This window comes from Macrobrachium nipponense, chromosome 20, assembly GCF_015104395.2.
Source record: "Macrobrachium nipponense isolate FS-2020 chromosome 20, ASM1510439v2, whole genome shotgun sequence".
In the NCBI taxonomy this organism is placed as follows: Eukaryota; Metazoa; Arthropoda; class Malacostraca; order Decapoda; family Palaemonidae; genus Macrobrachium; species Macrobrachium nipponense.
In genome coordinates this window covers 36,477-57,278 of record NC_061089.1, presented here as the reverse complement: position 1 = coordinate 57,278, position 20,802 = coordinate 36,477, and positions in this window count along the sequence as shown.

Below are 20,802 nucleotides of genomic sequence, written 5' to 3'. Positions count from 1 at the left end.
TTTAAACAACAACGCCAACTTGTGCGACTGACCAAATCACTTTTGTTACGTAAAGCTGTTGGTCCCGTTGCTGAATAACCACTGGTTCCATGCAACGTACCATACAAACAAATAAAAACAAAAAATCATATGGTTCTTTGGGTCAGATTCCAGTTTTTTGTTTGAGCTCTGATGCAAAATTTACTCTAAATTTTATGTTGAGTTCTAATACAGTCGAGGACTGGGGTTCTACTGTACATATATCACAATAGAGGCAAGTTAGAATGCATATGCTATATGTATTAACTGTTTTATTTATGCATTTCTTTAAAGCTTATTTTTTAAGATATACTCTTATCTGTTAATTTGTTCACACTCTTATGTCTTAATTTTTCACAGGTTATGCATAAGGTAATATATGTATAAATTAATTTTTAAAAAATATCTGAAAATTATGCCTGTAAGTGAAGATGAACTGAAACTGCATGTTCTGTAAGTTGAAGAAAGTGTATGAAGAAAATATATTTATTTATTTTTTCTATGATCTAAAGTTGGTAATACATATACGCAAATTAATTGTGAAATACATTTTAACATACCTTTGGAAGTTAGTACCTTAATTACCTTTTGCATTTTGAAGTTTTTTGTACCTTTTTAAGAATTGATATGGTTTCTTACATACCTTTATTCAGTTAAGGTAATACCTATTAAGCTTCTATGTGACCCTAATTTCAATAACTATGATATTGTTATTTCAGTGTTTACCATGATAACAGCAGCAGTAGTACATTGATTTTGCTATATAACTCACTTAGTTTTTAGATACAGGAAATGTAGTTATATATGTAGATTAAAAATACAGCACTATGAAATTTATAAGAAAAGTGTTTCATTCATACCCTAGCAGTGCTTTACTGAAGATGGCCAAATGGCCCTTATTCATAAGCTGTAAATTTTACATGTCTAATTGAAAAGGTGATGTACATTGTTGAGCACTGTTGTAATGCTTTATTTTATGTATATGTACACTATTGGTTCTGTTGATTATATATTTGAAAATATGGCTAGCACAGGAGTTTCTTAGAGCATTAGTGAGTTTTGTGCACCGAAGTAATTTCTTTGAAAAAGAAACTTGTGGTGATAAGAGCAGTATGATTGTCAGGAGAAAAACAGCATGCATAAGAAAAACCCTTTGTGTGAGATCGATCACACTATACAATTTGTGGTACAATAAACCCCTGGATTCGTTGGGGATAGGTGCCACAACCCCCTGTGAACCACTAAAATCCGTGAATACTTAAAACCATCTAAAAATGCTTAGAACCGCCTTTTTGATAGTTCAAACATAACAAAACCCTCTAAAAATGCTTATACCTAAATATTTTAAAAGTTTTATTACAAAAAGTGCATTTAGTCATAAAAATATGAAAATACAGTAAGTAGTGATTATTTCCCAGTGAGAAATGCCTTGAATACCATATATGCCGGCATATAAGGCGACCTATTAAACTTTGAAAATCTCCCCCAAAAAGGGGGGTCGTTTTATACACCGAGTATGAAAAGCAAACCTTAAATCCTGCCGAGATTTTCAATGATGGGCTAACCCTTAATGTGTAGATAGGTGTGTCAGTAGTCAACTACCATCACAACTATTGACACTGTCAACAAAACATCTGTAATAATGGTAAGAACCGCATGTAATTCAACTGAATCACTAGCAACACAACTATTGATACTGTAAACAAAACTACAGGCAGTCCCCGGTTATCGGTGGGGGTTCTGGTCTTGGCGGGGTACTGATAAGCGAAAACCGCCATTAATCGAAACTCGGCAATGGCGCAAAGTTTAGGTTAATGGCGCCTCTGTTAGGTATGTTATGGCATCATAACTCTATTATCGGCACCTTATGGCAGCGAAAACCAAATTCAGCCCTTATGGCGCCATAAATTGCTGATTTTATGGCGCTACACAAGCATCATAAAACCGGATCACCATTAACTGAGACCACCAATAACCGGGGAGTGCCTGTACTCTAATTACTGTGGATGATTACTATAATTAGATGTTAGGATGAGCAAGCTCTCACTTTGTTACAGGTGTATGATCTCTATCCGTAATTCAAAAAAACCGAAAAACTATAAACCTAAATACTTTCTGGAGAAAATTATAATTTGCAAAAGTTGAACATTACAGAATATAAACATTGTCATTGTACACCATTTGCATTTGGTATTGTTTACATCCTCAAAATCTCAGCTGATAAAGTACTATTGATATCTTCATTGTCATTAGCCGCTAGATGAGAATAATTCTGAGATACTTTTTCTTGTAATTTAACAAAGTTGGGTTTGAAATGTGCACATACTTGATTGTATGAGCATTATCTTCAGTACATGATTTTGCCAGTTCCGGACATCACTTTCGCCTGCTCCATTATTCATTGTACGTATTCAGCTTCAGTTATTGGAATTCTTGCTTCAGGTGTCCATTGCATGGAAAATGAGTAAAAATTTATTTTTTTACTTTCGGAAGCCACCATTGAGAATCGGCAGGGTTTAACAACATCATCTTCAACAACTCTTAATATAAAACGCCCAATAGTTAAAAAATATCCACAATTATATATTAAAAATATATTTCTATATTTCTGATGAGGAACACCGTTCAGGTGTTCGAAAGTCTTTGTTCTATATTTTTACAAAGAAATATATTTTTAATGTATAATTGTGGATATTTTTTAACAATTTGTTTTCACGAAACTGTGAATTTCTTAAACGCCCAATACTTGCGGCGAATGATGTCAGCAATCAGCTCTTTCTCTTTTCTGTTGTTTATGTCAGTACAGGTTTACAATGGCTTCATCTGTTATTCTAAAACCTGGAATTTTTTAGTGAAGGAGGAGCATCATCATAAGAGAGAGAGACGCTGTTGCCCCGGTTAGGTTATTACATTGACAGATATTCATTAGCAAAAGTAAAATAATAGTAGTTGTGTATTGAGAATGATTATTTTAATAAAACTGTTGTTTTACTGTATATAATCATATTGTATGCATTATTACCATATTATTGTTATGAACAGAGTGATCTGCTATTTGCATGCTGTTTTTGTTTACATTCTTAAAATAACTGATTTCGTTTTACCAATATCATCACTGTCTTTAGTTGCTGAATGGAACTAATTCAGATATGTTTCTTTCGTAAATTATCAAAGCTGGGATTAATGTGTTTTTGAGAGTTTCAGACGATGCTTTTGTCTTCAAAACATGACTTTAGCAATCATCTGTCTCTGTATTCTGTTGTTTATGTCGGTACAGATTTACAGTGGCCTCATCCGTGTAATTCTAAAACCCAGAATTTCTTAGTGTGTATTTGCCAGTTTCAGAAGATGCTTTTGCCTCCAGTACATGATGTCGGTAATCAGCTGTCTCTCGAATCTGTTGTTTACGTTGGTACAGGTTTACAATGGCTCCATCCATATCTAAAACCCATTCTTAGTGGAGGATGCCCCAGGATGGAGCAACATCATAAGTATTATGGTTGGAGAGAGAGTGTTGCCCAGTTTGGTTGTTACAGTGAAAGATATCCATTAGCAAAATTCGAGTAATAGTTGTGTATTGAAATAATTATCTTTTCAGTAAAAGCGTTGTTTTACTGTATCTAATCACATTGCATGCATTTTTACCATATTACCATATAATAATATGAACAGAGTGATCTGCCATTTGCATTCTGGTTTTGTTTTACTGATATCATTATTGACTTTAGATGCTGAATGGAACTTAATTGAGAGATATGTTTCTTTCGTAAATGATCAAAGCTGGGTTTAAAACTGCAGATACTTTATTTATAAATATTAGTATCACTGGAATGGCGATCTCCCTGCCTAACGTGTGACCTCGAGCGGCCATATTGAAAGGTCTCGGTCCAGCTCATGGTACTATACTTTATTACTTTTATTATTTTTATTACTACTATTATTTTTATCTGTTTACTATTATTATTATCATATTATTAATAATATTAATATTATTTTTACTACTGGTATACTAGTATATTATTGTTGCTGGTGTTATTATTATTATTATTATTATTATTATTATTACTGGACCCAATTTCAAAGAGAAAAATTACGTTACAAAAACAGGTTGGCCCAAGTACTCCTACCATTGTGGTCAAGGCCTAAGTATCTGCTGTTGGATCAAAGCAGTGTCTAACAAATGGTTCCTGTAAATTACAGGACTCTTTTAGCATACAGTCACTAAACACTAACTAAACAGTAATGTACAATCACTAAACATTAACATTCACAATACACTTTCACTCACTAAACACTCACAGTAACTAGACACTCACACTCACCATACACACACTTACTATACACTCACTAAATACTTACACTTGACATACACTCACACTCAATACCACTAAACACTCACTGGATAGTTAACAATCACTAAGCACTCACAATACACTAAACGCTCACTAAACACTCATAAAACACTTAAGCACCCACTATATATTCAATATATCCGTCAAACACCCGCGTAAAACATTTCCCTAAACCTAAACACTTCAATTAATCCTAAACATTCACTAAACACGCACTTAATCCTAAACATTCATTAAACACTAAACAATCATTAAGCACTCGCATACACTAAACATCCACTTAGTACTCTCTATACACTAAACACTCAGTAAATATTCACTAAGCATTCACTATACACTAGTACTCACTAAACCCTAAGCACTCACTAAACACTAAATACTCACTAAACGCTAAATGCTCATTAAACCCCTAAACACTCATTAAACAGTGAATGAACATCCATCCACTCATCACTCACTAAACACAAAATAAACACTCACTAAACATGCACTGAATACTTTGTATGCCTACTCACTAAACATTTGTTAAACACTAACATTCACAAAACATTTTCACTAAGCTCTAAACACTAACCAAGCATACTTAGACACTAAACATTCATTCACTAAACACTAACATGCACTAAACCTTCACTAAACCTTAAACACTCTAATCACTTGGCACACTAAACATTCACTAATCTCTAAGCATTTGCTAAACATTCACTGAATGTTTATGCACTAAACATTTGTTTAACACTAACATTCACATAACATTTTCACTCAACTCTAAACACTCGCTTAACGTTAACTGAATATTTACTATAACATGCACTAAACACTCACTAAACATTCATTGGTTACTTACACACTAAACATTCACAAAAAATTCATTAAAACCCTAAATACTAACTAAACATGCACACAATAATTCCATAATAAAGATTCAGTAACATTCACAAAACACTAAACATTCACTAAACACTAAACATTTACTCAAACATTCAATAAACACTTAATCACTAGACCCTAAAAATTTGCTAAACACTTACTCATTAAACATTGACATTAGAAAAAAATCACAATCTCGCTAATCCCTGTTCAATTTGTGGGTTAGCAGACCTTTAAAAATGGCCGCAAGGCTTTGCAACGCCACCCTATTGGAAGACCACCGAACTACATAGTGTTGGTATAGAGATCGCAACTCTAGGTATACCTATACCCTCTATGTTTTGCCTCCAACACGTATATATTTCCTCGGTGGTGCTTTACAATAAAGCTAAAATGTTTTATGATATCGATAGTTCCCCAGTTATCCTTAATATCAGGATTCATTCCAATTTTAAAAGACTACATTTATGGGGATCTACTTCCAACAGGTATTACTCCACTCAAGATGAAATAAGACAAGGTGAGTTACCGCGCATGGTGCCGGGGGCTCATCTGCGCTCTGTGACGTCACGTGGAGACTCCTGGGTGTTTATTTGACAGCTCCTGTAAGCATCCCGGCATCCCAAGTCTGGAAGAGTATAGGAATAGGGGAAATTCGGATCAATCAAAGTGCGAGGAGCTGATACATGACATCACAAGCCACGCCTTTTAGCACCTCAGTCACGATGCCGAAGATAAACTTCCTTATTTCACAGTTTACGGCTTGTATGACCTACACAGTTTAGTCGGATATGTCTAAACATAATGCAACACTAATTTAACAGCAATATATTCTTCAAATGAGATACACCGTGAAATATATTATGTGTTATTGGCTTCTCCCTCTTGGTAATAGTGCTCTGTGCCTGTTTATTCTTGCTCGCAAATTCGATATTTACTGCATAAATTATATTTTCATCGCGAGTTTCTAAACTATGTACTTGAAAATTCATGTTTAATGCCATTTATAAAGAGTTGCAATGACTCATGGGATGAATCAAACAATATACAAGATGGTAAAAATGATGGTATCTGACCTGTTTGTACTTGAAATAGAGGGAGTAGGCTTACACTACGGATTTCTATGGATATATGCTATTTCGTAGAGTAATGCACATTACTGTGCATTATAAAAAGCAATATACTGGTCATTACTAGGTCATGAACAGGAATCAGACTGATATAGTCCCTACTATTTTCAGGGACACAGTATCAGCTTCATTCATTAAATTATTTCAAGAGCTATTGTGCCCTTAAGAAAACCGAAGGAAACCTACGGTACTGTTGTTTTGGTGATCTAATTTAGCCTACTGTAACCAAATATAGTTACTTGACAAACTCATCCTGTCAGTAGATAATCTGAATAAGGTTTTTCAAGTGAACTTGAAAAGCTGTAGTAAAAAATTGCCTTTTTGAGGTGGATTCCGTTTTGATAACCTTCCAGTTGTCCTTGCCTGATTTGTATTTGTCATTCATTGTGTACGTACTTGCATTCATTGTGTACAAAGAATTAAAATGAGTATTTCATTAATATTTATAGCAATTACAGGAGTACTGAATGCCTATTATTCATGGAGTTACAGTAGGCTTTACTGAGCGGAACTAGAGCAGAGTTGATGCATAAATTTATTAAAACTGCAATATGCTTTAAAATAAATATGGATGGCACTTTTTCCAAACTTTTTCATCTGAAAATTTTATACAAATATTCAACATGTATGTATACATAAGGCAGTTATTATTTTAGTACTGTACATAATATCTTTTTATAGCCTGAAACAACAGGCAGTAATGCCTGAAAAACGTTCCATGCTCCATGCTTTTAAAGCCGTCACTTTCAAAGTCCAAGATTAAATTCATGTTGATGGGAGCCGAAGTGCCGCGAAGACTCAGTGTTGCCAAAACGCGGAGAAACGACCAAAAGTGCGGAGAAGATTCGAGTGGGAGTCTTTGAATGCAGAGCTGCGGTCTGCACTCCGCACGCGTGCGGAGCTATAGGTCCGCATATTGTATTTATGCTATTGAAACTTTTTTTCCATTAATAAAAGCTAATTTAAATTATAACTGTTTCATTAACCACATTGCACATATTTAATATTTCTTTAAAATACTAATATTATTAAAAAAACGAACCATTCTCACTAGTCTTTAGGTCCAGCAATCTTCAATCTGCCCTCGTAATTATATATGTAGGTTAGTAAAATTTGGTTAATTTGTAAATTAATCTTAGGGCGAAGACTGTCTTACATTATTGTAAAGTTAGTCATGTTTAATGAGTATTTTTTTTTTTTTTTTTTTTTTTTTTTTTTTTTTTTTAGAAAACTAAGTGCAAATGTTAGGCAATTGCATTAATTGAAGTGATTCAACTGATTATAACCGAATAAGTTTCGATACCAGTATACTAGCCTCAGGAAGTGGTGTATTAAGATCGTGTATTTTCTTTATATTAATGTAGTTTGTTGCTGAAAAATTGGACATTTATGATGTGCTCTTTTTCCAATTTCTTGAAACTCATAGCCCTGAATAGGGCATTCGTTTGGCTTAGGATTGCCATATATATACCATAAAACATGTATAATATGCTGTCCATTCTCCTGGGGAAATATCTCATTACAAAATATCAGGATAATAAAAGGTGGCATAGACCTACATGTTTAATATCGTTTTTAAGCCTAGACCTATGTTATATATTAGGTTGTTTATCATCATTATTACTTCAGCAAAGGTTTCTGATTTAACATACTGCATATTACATAAAGTGACAAATGTGGTTTAAAAAAGAAGGAAAGAACAAACTACCTATGGATATCGAAGGATGAATGGAGTTGGCCTAACGCAAAGAACCGAGTGAAAAGCAACGTTTTTTAGTAAAGAAATACATTTCAGTGCAGTTTGTTTTAACTTCCTACTTTTTGCTGAAAACTTTATGAATAGATTTACTTACCAGCGTTCACTTTGTAGCCTAATTTACGAATCAAATCATATATAACAATAAATAACTATAAAACAGTAACACACACACACACACACACACACACACACACACACACACACACACACACACACACACATATATATATATAATTATAATATAATATATTATATATAATATATATATATATATATATAATATATATATATATATATATCTATATATATATATATATATATATATATATATATATATATATATATATGGAATGTAATCAATCATCTTCAAGACTGAACACCGTGCACGTATCTCGTTCGATTCTAAATTTTACTATCATTAAAGTTACGTCATGTTTCAAAAGATATGAAGCAACTGAATTGTCGGAAAGGGGAAAAATCTAAACTCTAAAAAAGGTTTAAATTTAGTAGACCCAACTCATATACTGGTAAAAATTAAGTATAATATAACCAGGGTGACTATTTCATCTATTTAGTGTAGCAAAATAACATTGCTTGGTAACACGTACTACACCTCCCGGTGCGGAATTAGTTTCTCGGCGATGTGCGGACTTCTCGGCAACCCTGCGCGGCGAAGTTCTTGGCCTCCAGTCTGTAGTCTGTAGTGCTATATACAGGTCATATAATCATTTTTACGATACCATAATTTTTACCATCTTGTATATTGTTTGATTCATCCCATGAGTTATGGCAACTCTTTATAAATGGCATTAAAAATGAATTTTCAAGTATATAATTTAGCAACTCGCGATAAAAATATTAGTTATGCAGTAAATACTGACATTGCGAGCAGGAATTAACTGAGCACTAGCCTATTACCAAGAGGGCGAAGCCAATAAGGCATAATATATTTCACAGTGTATCTCACACGAAGAATATATTTTTAAATATATCTGCCTAAAATGTATAGGTCATACAAGCCGTAAATTTTGAAATGGGGAAGTTTTTCTTTGGCATTGTGACTGGCAGTAATGGCTATGAGACCGAGGGTAGCTAAAAGGCGTAGCTTTGATTGGTCCTAATTTCCCCCTCTCCCTATACTCTTCCTGACTTGTGAAATATGCCTCCCGTACGATCTGAATACTAACATTGCATTTATGAAAGTAGGCCAGTAATAATGTCTCTATGACTAAATTTACAAAATACAAATACATGTGAGAGGGAATATAATAGCAAGGGACATACAATTTCGTGTATGCCAAAAGCTTTATTCCGAACATTTCATTGAAAATCTTATTACAGTCAACTCTCTCTCTCTCTCTCTCTCTCTCTCTCTCTCTCTCTCTCTCTCTCTCTCTCTCTCTCTCTCTCTCGTTTTAATCATGCTATTTTTCAAGATTACTTAGCAATTTTTTTCATCTAATTATACCTTTTCTATGGGATTCCGGCATTCTCTCTCTCTCTCTCTCTCTCTCTCTCTCTCTCTCTCTCTCTCTCTCTCATTTCAATAAAAAAAGTTTCAATATTACTGAACAATTTCTTTTTTATCTTTTTCACACCTTTGCTATGAAATTTTTCCTTCTTAGAGTTTGATATTTTTATTCTAAAATGAAGCCTACATCTAATAAAAAAGCTCATGACCTCCGCCGGAACATCAATATTGGCGGCCTTGAATATATCAGTAAGGTTTGAAACGGCGCCGATTCCTGGTTTTAGAGCATCACCATGAAAAAATTTAATAAATCTTCTGTTTCTTGTAGATTTTTTTCTAAACTGATTAGATGGCCTATATAATACCTTTCTCTTTACATATGATATCCAGTTCTCGCCTCCTGTTTCGTCTACATCAGCTGAGCCTAATGATGTATGCTTCTTTCTAAATTTTAAAGCTACGAACCCTCCCAAATAACTTAAAGACTCGTTTCCTATCAGTGCTTCAGGTTCTATCTGTATTAAATTTTCTACTTGATCTTCCTCAGTCTCAGTCTCATTGTTAACAGGCAGAAGGTGCTTCATGAGACGCGCAGAAACACATAACTCTATATCTAGATCATTGGGAGCAACATTTGAGCTTTGAGATGGACCACTTACATTTAAGCACTGTAGCTTCATCATTATTACAAAAATTAAGACCCTGACTGGTTAAACTATTGTCTCTACCCACTATGAATAACCGTAGTCTATAGTTAAATTCCAAAGGTGACGGATGATCATGACAATGGCCAATTTATCGTATGAAAGAAAAGAGATGTTCGACTGTGTCTTGACATAGCCGTCTTGTCAACAAGAGCTCTAATCCATAGAGTTCATGCAACATGTTATACAATCCTTTTACTGATTTAGATGAAATAATAACGCACTGCTGGAATGGAAACATTCTGCCTTTCAGTAGCATTACTTGCAAAATCAATCATTTGATCAAGTTTTTCGACTTGACGTGGACTGTTCGAGAAAACATCTCTACCTGTCTTTACCATATCATATTTCATGCACGAGTTCGTCAAGTCAAACCAATTATCAAAGATATGAGATCAGATGTTTCATTACAAAACTGACTTTTCAATAAGCCTTTGTCACTACAAAATTTGATTGAATTAGCCACTTACGAAGAGAGTAATTGAACTGCTGTTTTCACACATTGCCGTTTATAACCTCTCACGTTTAAGTGACTCTCATTAATTTTGTAAGCTATTTAGAGATCATTTACTGATAAAGATACGATTTCTGAAATAGATTTTGAGGTAATGATTTTATATCTCCAATCTGAAAACCATAGTCTATGAAATTATTTCGAATTAATTTGATTAGATTGGGTGGATCTGGTAAGACGAAAACTTTCCGAGAAGGTTCTGAAGGATTATAAAAACAAGTTTTGTCAATGGAGATTTGCAATTGTTTGTGTGACCCTAAATTAGTGCTTCCCATATCAGATGTTACACAAACAACGGGATAGCCAGCAGCATCTACGTGAGTTATCAATGACAGTAAAATCTGTTTCGTCATTGGTTGGTCGAAATTGTACTATATTGGTTGCTTCCATTTCCCACATAAACCCCTTAAAACAGCAACCTGAACCTGAGCATGGGGTATGTATATTCTGTCACTTCCCCTGTCATATGACCACCTCTCTTCCACTTTCATTTAATCAAAACAAATGTCTGAAATCTTTTCGATTTCTGACATGCTTTTCATCAAATCAAGAACTGAAATAAGTACACCAGGCTCACAACTTCTTTTTTTTTTTTTTTTGCCCATTTGTTCAAAGATAAATTACAAGGAAAAGGAAATTTGCAGGCGCTTCTTAAAAACCGATATGTTTTAGGACTTAGGCCCTAAGTGACAGAGCCGATGCAATTTCCATGTCAGATCTCTTTTATATTGGCTTGCCTGAAAGGAAGAATTCTATTTGTCCATCTGAAAAAAAGAGACTTTAAAGAACGTTTTACAAGTTCAACTCTAGTATTGGAGTTTTTTACAGTTGACAAAAGAGCATTATTTTCCATTTTTAGATTAAGATTTTGCGAGGATAACTGTTCATTAGTAGTTCCTAAAGAAGCATTCTTCTTGCATAGAAGTAATAGTATTTTGTAGAGCTTCTAATTTTCTCTGAATATCACCTAATTGACTGAATGCATTATCACAAGTATCTTCAAATCATTGCCAAATCCGTTTCATCAGCTGTTCTCTTCAATCCCCTTTTCATTGCTCTGGCATTTCGATCTGGTGAAAATATAAAAGCAATATAGTTATATATATATATATATTATATTATCATATATATATATATATCTATATATATATATATATATATATATATATATATATAAATCTTCAGTTGAATATATATACAGTCGGTCCCCGGGTTACAACAGGGGTTCCGTTCCCGACAAGGCGTTGGTAAGCCGAAAACATTCATTGTAAGTCATAATGGGAATAAATACCAACGGAGCTGTAAGTACAGGTTACAGCACTGCTGTAAAGCAGATCAATAGAGCCATGATGCAAGCGCCTTAAGTCTGGAACAACTTAACCTGAACCTGATGTAACCCTGGACTGCCTGTGTGTATATATATATATATTAATATATATAATATATATATTTATATATATATATATATTAAATATATATATATATATTATAATATCTATATATATATATATATATATATATTATATATAATATATATATATATATATATATATACACAGGCAGTCCCAGGGTTACATCAGGTTCAGGTTAAGTTGTTCCAGACTTAAGGCGCTTGCATCATGGCTCTATTAATCTGCTTTACAGCAGTGCTGTAACCTGTACTTACAGCTCCGTTGGTATTTATTCCCATTATGATTACAATGATTCAGGTTAAGGCAATTTTCGGCTTACAACGCCTTGTCGGGAATGGAACCCCTGTTGTAACCCGGGGACCGACTGTATATATATTTAACTGAAGATTCTTAAATCTTGGTACTTCTTAAAAGGTAGCAATGGATTGTGCGTCTAAGACACTGGCAACATCCAACATCCATTTTCTCTCTCTCTCTCTCCATTCCCAACAACTCTCTCTCTCTCTCCCTCCACACAATGTCTCTCTCTCTCTCTCTCTCCATCCATCTCACTCTCTCCATAACACATCCCCCCCTCTCCATTACCTAACGCAATTAAATCAGACTCGTGAACTTACAAAAATGACATTTATTTAAGAGCAAAGCGTAAACTAAATAACTCAGGTTCTTTACAAAAAGAATAAATGAAAGATTGAACTCAGATAGCCCACTCCATATTTCTACTCCAATAATCCAACATTATCTTAGTCATAAAACTGGGCAAGTCATAATTTAGTCTCCATAGTAACACCATGAAACATTACTTAAGTTCCCATATTAATTAAGTCAGTTCCCCTTTCTCAGAATCGCCTATAAAAAGACAAGAGAACATATCAAAAGATCATATGGAATAGAACATCTTTGAAATGAATATTCAAAATACAGACAAGCCACACTTTTGGCTAAAAATAAGTATGCTTACCCATTCAACACAGTATGCACAAACACTTTATAAAAGTACTGTTTGCAGAAGCCATCTTGGCTCTGCTGCCTCTGTAATGATCTCTCACCTTGGTAACCTTGCACTCTCATACGTAAGGGAAAAGCTCGCACATGCACACAAACTCACACACATTGTTCACGCCCCAGTACTGCCTCAAACCAGTTTCAGAAGTCACCTCTGCGACTGCCCGTGGCAACAGGACATGGCACTGACCTGCACAGACAGCAACTTTGACATCACACCACCCAAAAAGATACATCAGCATCACTGTGTCTCCAAGGGAAGTTAAATCGATGACTCCTACATTCTAGGAAATGTCACAGCACATCACCCTACAACGGTATTTAAAACATATTGTTAATACATCCTTCTTTTTATATAACAGCTGCTCGGCCACCCAAGAAGCTTGCACCTGCCTAGCCATAGCTCACATAAAACGGCTTATACATATAAAACACATTGGCCGGCTCAAAAAACACCAAATATAAAAAATAACTGCACGTCTCTGGCAGTGCAATGTCTATCACACATTATCTTGAACAGCCTGTATCCGGGCTATAATAACAATTGAATGTAGAAATGTCCTCTCATCTTGAATCTTTGATTCTCTAGTGTGTCTGCAACTGCAACTGCAAAGACTCATGAAACACGCTGTAGAAAGGCAAAACGTCTCCTGTGGAAGACAACTGATGACTCCCGTAGTCCAAAAGTGCCGTAAAACCCCGTAGACTCGTAGAAACTCTCGCATGTCAGCAAACATCAACAACATACATCTCTGTAGTAGTTGAAGGACGTCTTGCTGGCGAAGGGGGAACGATGTTTATGGTGTTTCAGTATGTCAGTCATGTCATTGGTCAATTAAAGAAGAATTAACCCTAGACATACATCTGTCAAATAATGACCTCAAAAATTCTAAGAAATACTAACTGAACGTTTTCCATCTAACCCCATTAATATAACCACTGAACTAATTTCTAACTACAACTCGTGAAGGAACTTCATAAGATCGCTAAATCACAAATCACTATCATAACCCCGTAAAGAAAATATTAAATTCTCCAATAATATAAAAAAAAAAGCTCGCCAACCCATATATACATTAGCACACACCACCCAGAACTTACAAAAACTCTACGGACTACTGTCATCACATTTTAAACTCACCATTTTCACAAGTACAATGAGCCCGAAAAAAAAGAGTAACAGAACCAGCCCCAAATTATCACCAAAAATGTTCTCTCAAGCTCTTATATTTCAGTAACCCACAAAATCAGTAAGAACCCTTTTACTGTCTAACAGCAAAACCCTTTTACTGCTTATACAATTAACCTCCATGAAATATAATGCCAAACACCCTTCCATCTAATTCACATACCCTGACAAATTATATCTCCTGTCCAAAATAGAAATGCTATGTAAGCTTAACCCCAATTACGACATCTCGTCGGAAAAGAAAAAAAAAAAGATAATAACAATGATAATAAGTGAACTTTCCCATCACGGAACGCACATAATATATATAATATACATAATCCAACATTTTCATACATAATCTACATAATGCAACATGTACCATTACGGAATTTGCTATTGCAACAATTTCATTGATCAGAAACGACCGGAAACAACCCCCTTACACAGTACATCTCCGAAAATAGTGCAAATCTCCGAGTAATCAACACCGAAGGGAAAAAGTCAGCAACCGGATTCATCACAGCATTATCAGCAAAAATCCACCAGTGAACAACTCAGGTGCTTCGAACAGCAGTATAGATTTGTCTAGTCAGACTTTCAACCTCAGAAACCAATATTCTCCAAATATTCTATACTAACCATTATTCTCCAAAAAGCCCCAAAAATTCTATACTGACATTATATAAGCACATTTTACAAAATTATCTCCAGGATATCACCAAGGTGCCCGAAAATTGTCTCAGACATAACTCCCCCATGATATTACTCAATAATATAAAACAAATCATCACCTATTCGAGATATAAACCACAGTAAACCACAATCCAACAATTATGTGCAGCCAAAATAACCACTGGTGAATAAAAAAAAATGCAACACCTCCATAAAACCACAATGCAGTAAAGCCACCTGCCCCTTAAGAACCACCACACCAAAAGAACCCCAATACCCCCTTTGGCTCGTAAAACCCCATATCACCATAATAATAATACCACTCCCGCAATAAAAATATTCCCCTCCATTTCACTAACAACCACATATCACCATATTCCCCTCTATTTCACTAATAACCAAATGTGGTATAAAACCAAGTATCCAAAAAATTTATATATCTATAAGCAGGGTAATCAAAAAAGAAACTCTGTCGCCGAAAAATGCACTCAAAGCATCTAGCTGATACACTTGAAAATATGGCCACATATCTCCTCTCACAAAGGTTTCCATTTGCACAAAAATGGCTGCAAAAATAATTGAACTAAACATAGCTCTTACCACCATAGGCCTAAACTCTGGACTATCTCCAACAAAACAAAATATCACATGGCCAAAATATTATATCTCCAATTCTCCACTAAAATAACCCCGGAAACCCTCTCTAAGGAGCTCAATGTTACAGTAAAAAACTATAAACTCTCTATTTAACATAACTGCTGAAAAGGGCAAAAACTTGGCAAATAAAATTGCTGAGAATTCTAAAAAAAATCATCAGTGTGCCATAACTCTTTACAACCAAAACTCCAAATCCAAAGTGTCTAAGCAAAGACTTCCCCATATTCACTTCGGCACAGGCCACCAGAAATTTCACCAAGTTTCCTATCTCTGGCAAAGTTGCCACAAACACAACAAAGGCATTGTGCAAGAGGCCAACAATTTCCGGAACACAAATATACAGAAAAAAAAATGTAATGCCATTATGTACACATTAAAAAATGCAAAACTTCTCCCATAAATCTCTCGCAGCATCAAACGGCTGAAATTATAAACACATTACCGAACAATGATTCCAAGTCATGAACTGAGATATTAAAAAATCTACACAAACTGTTCGGAGAGAAAAATAAATTCAAATTTGCCCATGAAAAAAAAAAAACTTACATCAGCGATGGCTAACGTCTAAAAGGGGAAAAGAATAACCAATGGCACTGTTAACTATTCCCGTGACACCTGCAACATCTGTGACTCACGTAGACTTCAAGCAATTATCTACTGAAACCATAAAAAAAGGAAAACTAGGGCTATCACAGAAAACAAAGAAAAACACCCGGGCAAAAAATGACTGGTACGTTTCCTCAATATGACTTTTACCATAGTCTTTGAAATGAGCATTAACACAATATTCTCCGATAAAACACCATTAAATTTGTGGTTAGTACCTCCCATATTCACAAACATCACCACCCTTAGTATCATTACAAGCACCCATGTTAGTCTAAAAAATAACACTAACGCCAGTATCACCAGTATCACCAAATTCACCAATATCACCACACATAAATCATTGTCGCATTCATCAAAATTATTACCACCTTGAACTCCAATAGAATCCCTGTAAATATCTCCCGTAATAATTCCCCGTAATAATTCCTCGTAATAATTCTCCGTAAAATATCTCCAGTATCACCAGTATGATCTTAATATTGCCATTCCCCCATAACTCCAGTATCATCACCATTATCACCATTAGCATCCCCAATAGCATCACCAAACACACCACCTTTAGCAAATAATCTCTGTATCCCCAGTTATAATCATGTCCTCTACCATTGCATAAAGGCATTCTCCAAAGCGTAAAGAAAACTTGCACCACATTCATATTCATACTCAATTTCTCTTTACTCAAAAGAAAGAACAAAAATCGTTCTAAAAGAAACCCTACGGGCATATCACATCATCTCTCAGAGGCTATCAGCTGATGTGGCATGGCAATGAACTTTCTTTTCAAGGCCAAAATCACCCCCTAACCCCGGCACAAAGGAAAAATAAAAAAGGTTCACTCTCCTGTTGGCACTACCCCGTGGATGCGTAGCAAAAAAACAAATGCACTGAGTGCGCATGCATGAGAGGAGCTGTCTCCAAGGGCCAAAAAAGTGCAATCCAAGCACCCCGTGAACTGAGGTGCATGTATGAAAACCTTATATGCATACATATGTATTGAAACCAAGATAAATGCGTCTCCTTTAAACATGTGCCAAGAAAAAAAAAACTCATCACATCCTGCTCCTATGGGGAAGAAAATGGTAATCTGAACTGATTCTTTAACTCCAAAAATGATTAATACACTAAGTTAGAAAGAGAGAGAAAAAAAACACCAGGGCCTAAAAAATAATGTAACACTCACGTCGTCAATTTGCGCATGTAAAAACACGCTAATACACATACTCGCGTGTGTAAGAACGACCCGATACTCGGACAAGAAAGCACTTGGCAAACGCCCACTCACAAGACCCACTGAGTAACAGACTCCCTCGAGGCATCTCACGATAGACAAAATGCTGACGCTAATTGAATTTCTCCCTCCCAGTACCACAACGACGGCCAAATAATTCTTATCACCTGTCACCTACCAACTGAAATCCTAACACATTTTCATAACCAGACTCTCAAAACAGCTTCTTTAAGCTGCTGTTAATCTCACAAAAGGCGTAATAATGGTTCAAACACCGCTGCCACCAAACTTTAACCGAAGATTCTCAAATCTCGGTACTTCTTAAAAGGTAGCAATGGATTGTGCGTCTAAGACACTGGCAACATCCAACATCCATTTTCTCTCTCTCTCTCTCTCTCTCTCTCTCCATTCCCAACAACTCTCTCTCTCTCTCTCTCTCTCCATCCATCTCTCTCTCTCCACAACATACCCCCCACCTCTCCATTACCTAACGCAATTAAATCAGACTCGTAAACTTACAAAAATAACATTTATTTAAGAGCAAAGCGTAAACTAAATAACTCAGGTTCTTAATAAAAAGAATAAATGAAAGATTGAACTCAGATAGCCCACGCCATATTTCTACTCCAATAATCCAATATTATCTTAGTCATAAAACTGGGCAAGTCATAATATAGTCTCCATAGTAACACCATGAAGCATTAGTTAAGTTCCCATATTAATTAAGTCAGTTCCCCTTTCTCAGAATCGCCTATAAAAAGACAAGAGAACATATCAAAAGATCATATGGAATAGAACATCTTTGAAATGAATATTCAAAATACAGACAAGCCACACTTTTGGCTAAAAATAAGTATGCTTACCCATTCAACACAGTATGCACAAACACTTTATAAAAGTACTGTTTGCAGAAGCCATCTTGGCTCTGCCGCCTCTGTAATGATCTCTCACCTTGGTAACCTTGCACTCTCATACGTAAGGGAAAAGCTCGCACATGCACACAAACTCACACACATTGTTCACGCCCCAGTACTGCCTCAAACCAGTTTCAGAAGTCACCTCTGCGACTGCCCGTGGCAACAGGACATGGCACTGACCTGCACAGACAGCAACTTTGACATCACGCCACCCAAAAAGATACATCAGCATCATTGTCTCCGAGGGAAGTTAAATCGATGACTCCTACACTCTAGGAAATGTCACAGCACATCACCTTACAACGGTATATAAAACATATTGTTAATACATCCCTCTTTTTATATAACACACACACACACACATACACACACACACACACACACACACACACACACACACACACACACACATATATATAATATTAATATAATATATTATATATATAATAATATATATATAAGTTATATAATTATAATATATATTAATATATAATAAGTAGAGGAAAAGACCCCATATAGACTCCCATTTTCTAGCCCCGCCCCCCGCCGCCCCCCAACCCCCAAGGGGCGTGCTACCCCCCTCCTCCCTCCTGATAAGCTCATGTACGTACGTGAGGCCTAAAAAGGGGCGTGGCAACCCCCCAAACCCCCAAAAGGGGCGTGGCCACCCTGACCCTATATAGACTCAACTAGTCTGTGGGGCGTGGCCACCATGACCCCATATAGACTCCACTATTCTGGGGGGCGTGGCCACCCCTGACCCCATATAGACTCCACTATTCTGGGGGCGTGGCCACCCCTGACCCCAAATTGACTCCACTTGTATTATAAGCTCATGGACGTACATGAGCTCATAATTGACTCCATTTGTCTTACAAGCTCATGTACGTACATGAGCTCATATTAGGGGCCGTGGCCCCCCTAACCCCAAATTGACTCCACTTGCCTTATAAGCTGATATACGTAGATGAGGTGTAAAAGGGGGTGTGGCCACCCTTGACCCCAAATCGACTCCACATTATTGATGAGCTCATGTACGTACATGAGGTTGAAAACGGGGTTGGGGCGTGGCCACCTGTAACTCTACGGGAATAAAACAAACATTTCAACCCGCCACCACCGACCCCAAATTGACTCCACTGTTCTACCCCTGTGACGTCACGTAACTCTACGGGAATAAAACCATATTTTAAACCCCGACCCCCCAAATTGACTCCACCTTTCCTACCCCCCTGTGACGTCACGTAACTCTCCGGGAATAAAACCCACATTTCAACCCCCCTCCCCAAATTGACTCCACTTTTCTACCCCTGTGACGTCACGTAACTCTCCGGGAATAAAACCATCCTTTCAACCCCCGACCCCAAATTGACTCCACCTTTCCTACCCCCCTGTGAAGTCACGTAACTCTCCGGGAATAAAACCATCCTTTCAATCCCACCCCCGACCCCCAAATTGGGCTCCAAACCTTTCCCTACCCCCTCTGGTGACGTCACGTAACCTCGCTGGAATAAAACCAATCATTTTCAATCCCTAACCCCAAATTGACTCCGCTTGTTTTCTACCCCTGAGTGACGACTACGTAACTTCTCCGGGTAAATTAAAACCAATCCTTTCAACCCCAGACCCCAAATTGACTCCACCTTTCCTACCCCCCCTTGTGCGTCATGTAACTCTCCGGGAATAAAACCAATCCTTTTCAAATCCCCAGAACCCCAAATTGACTACCAACCTTTCTTACCCCCCTTTGACGTCACGTAACTCTCCGGGAATAAAACCAACATTTCAATCCCTAACCCCAAATTGTCTCCACTTTTCTACCCCTGTGACGACACGTAACTCTCCGGAAATAAAACCATCCTTTCAACCCCCGACCCCAAATTGACTCCACCTTTCCTAACCCCCCTGTGACGTCATGTAACTCTCCTGGAATAAAACCATCCTTTCAACCCCCGACCCCAAAATTGACTCCATTTCACTTTTCTGACCCCTGTGACGTCACGTAACCTCTCCGGAAATAAAACCATCCTTTCAACCCCGACCCCGCAAATTGATTCCATCCTTCCTACCCCCACCCTGTGACCATGTATAACGTAACTCTACGGGAATAAAACCAACATTTCAAACCCCGCCCCAAATTGACTCCACTTTTCTACCCCTGTGACGTCCACGAAACTCTCCGAAATAAAACAAACATCCTTTCAACCCCGACCCCAAATTGACTACACCTTTCTACCGCCCTGTGAATTGTCACGTAACCGGGACGTTTACCTCATCCTCCTCCTATAAAATCTCTAAATTTATATATGCACA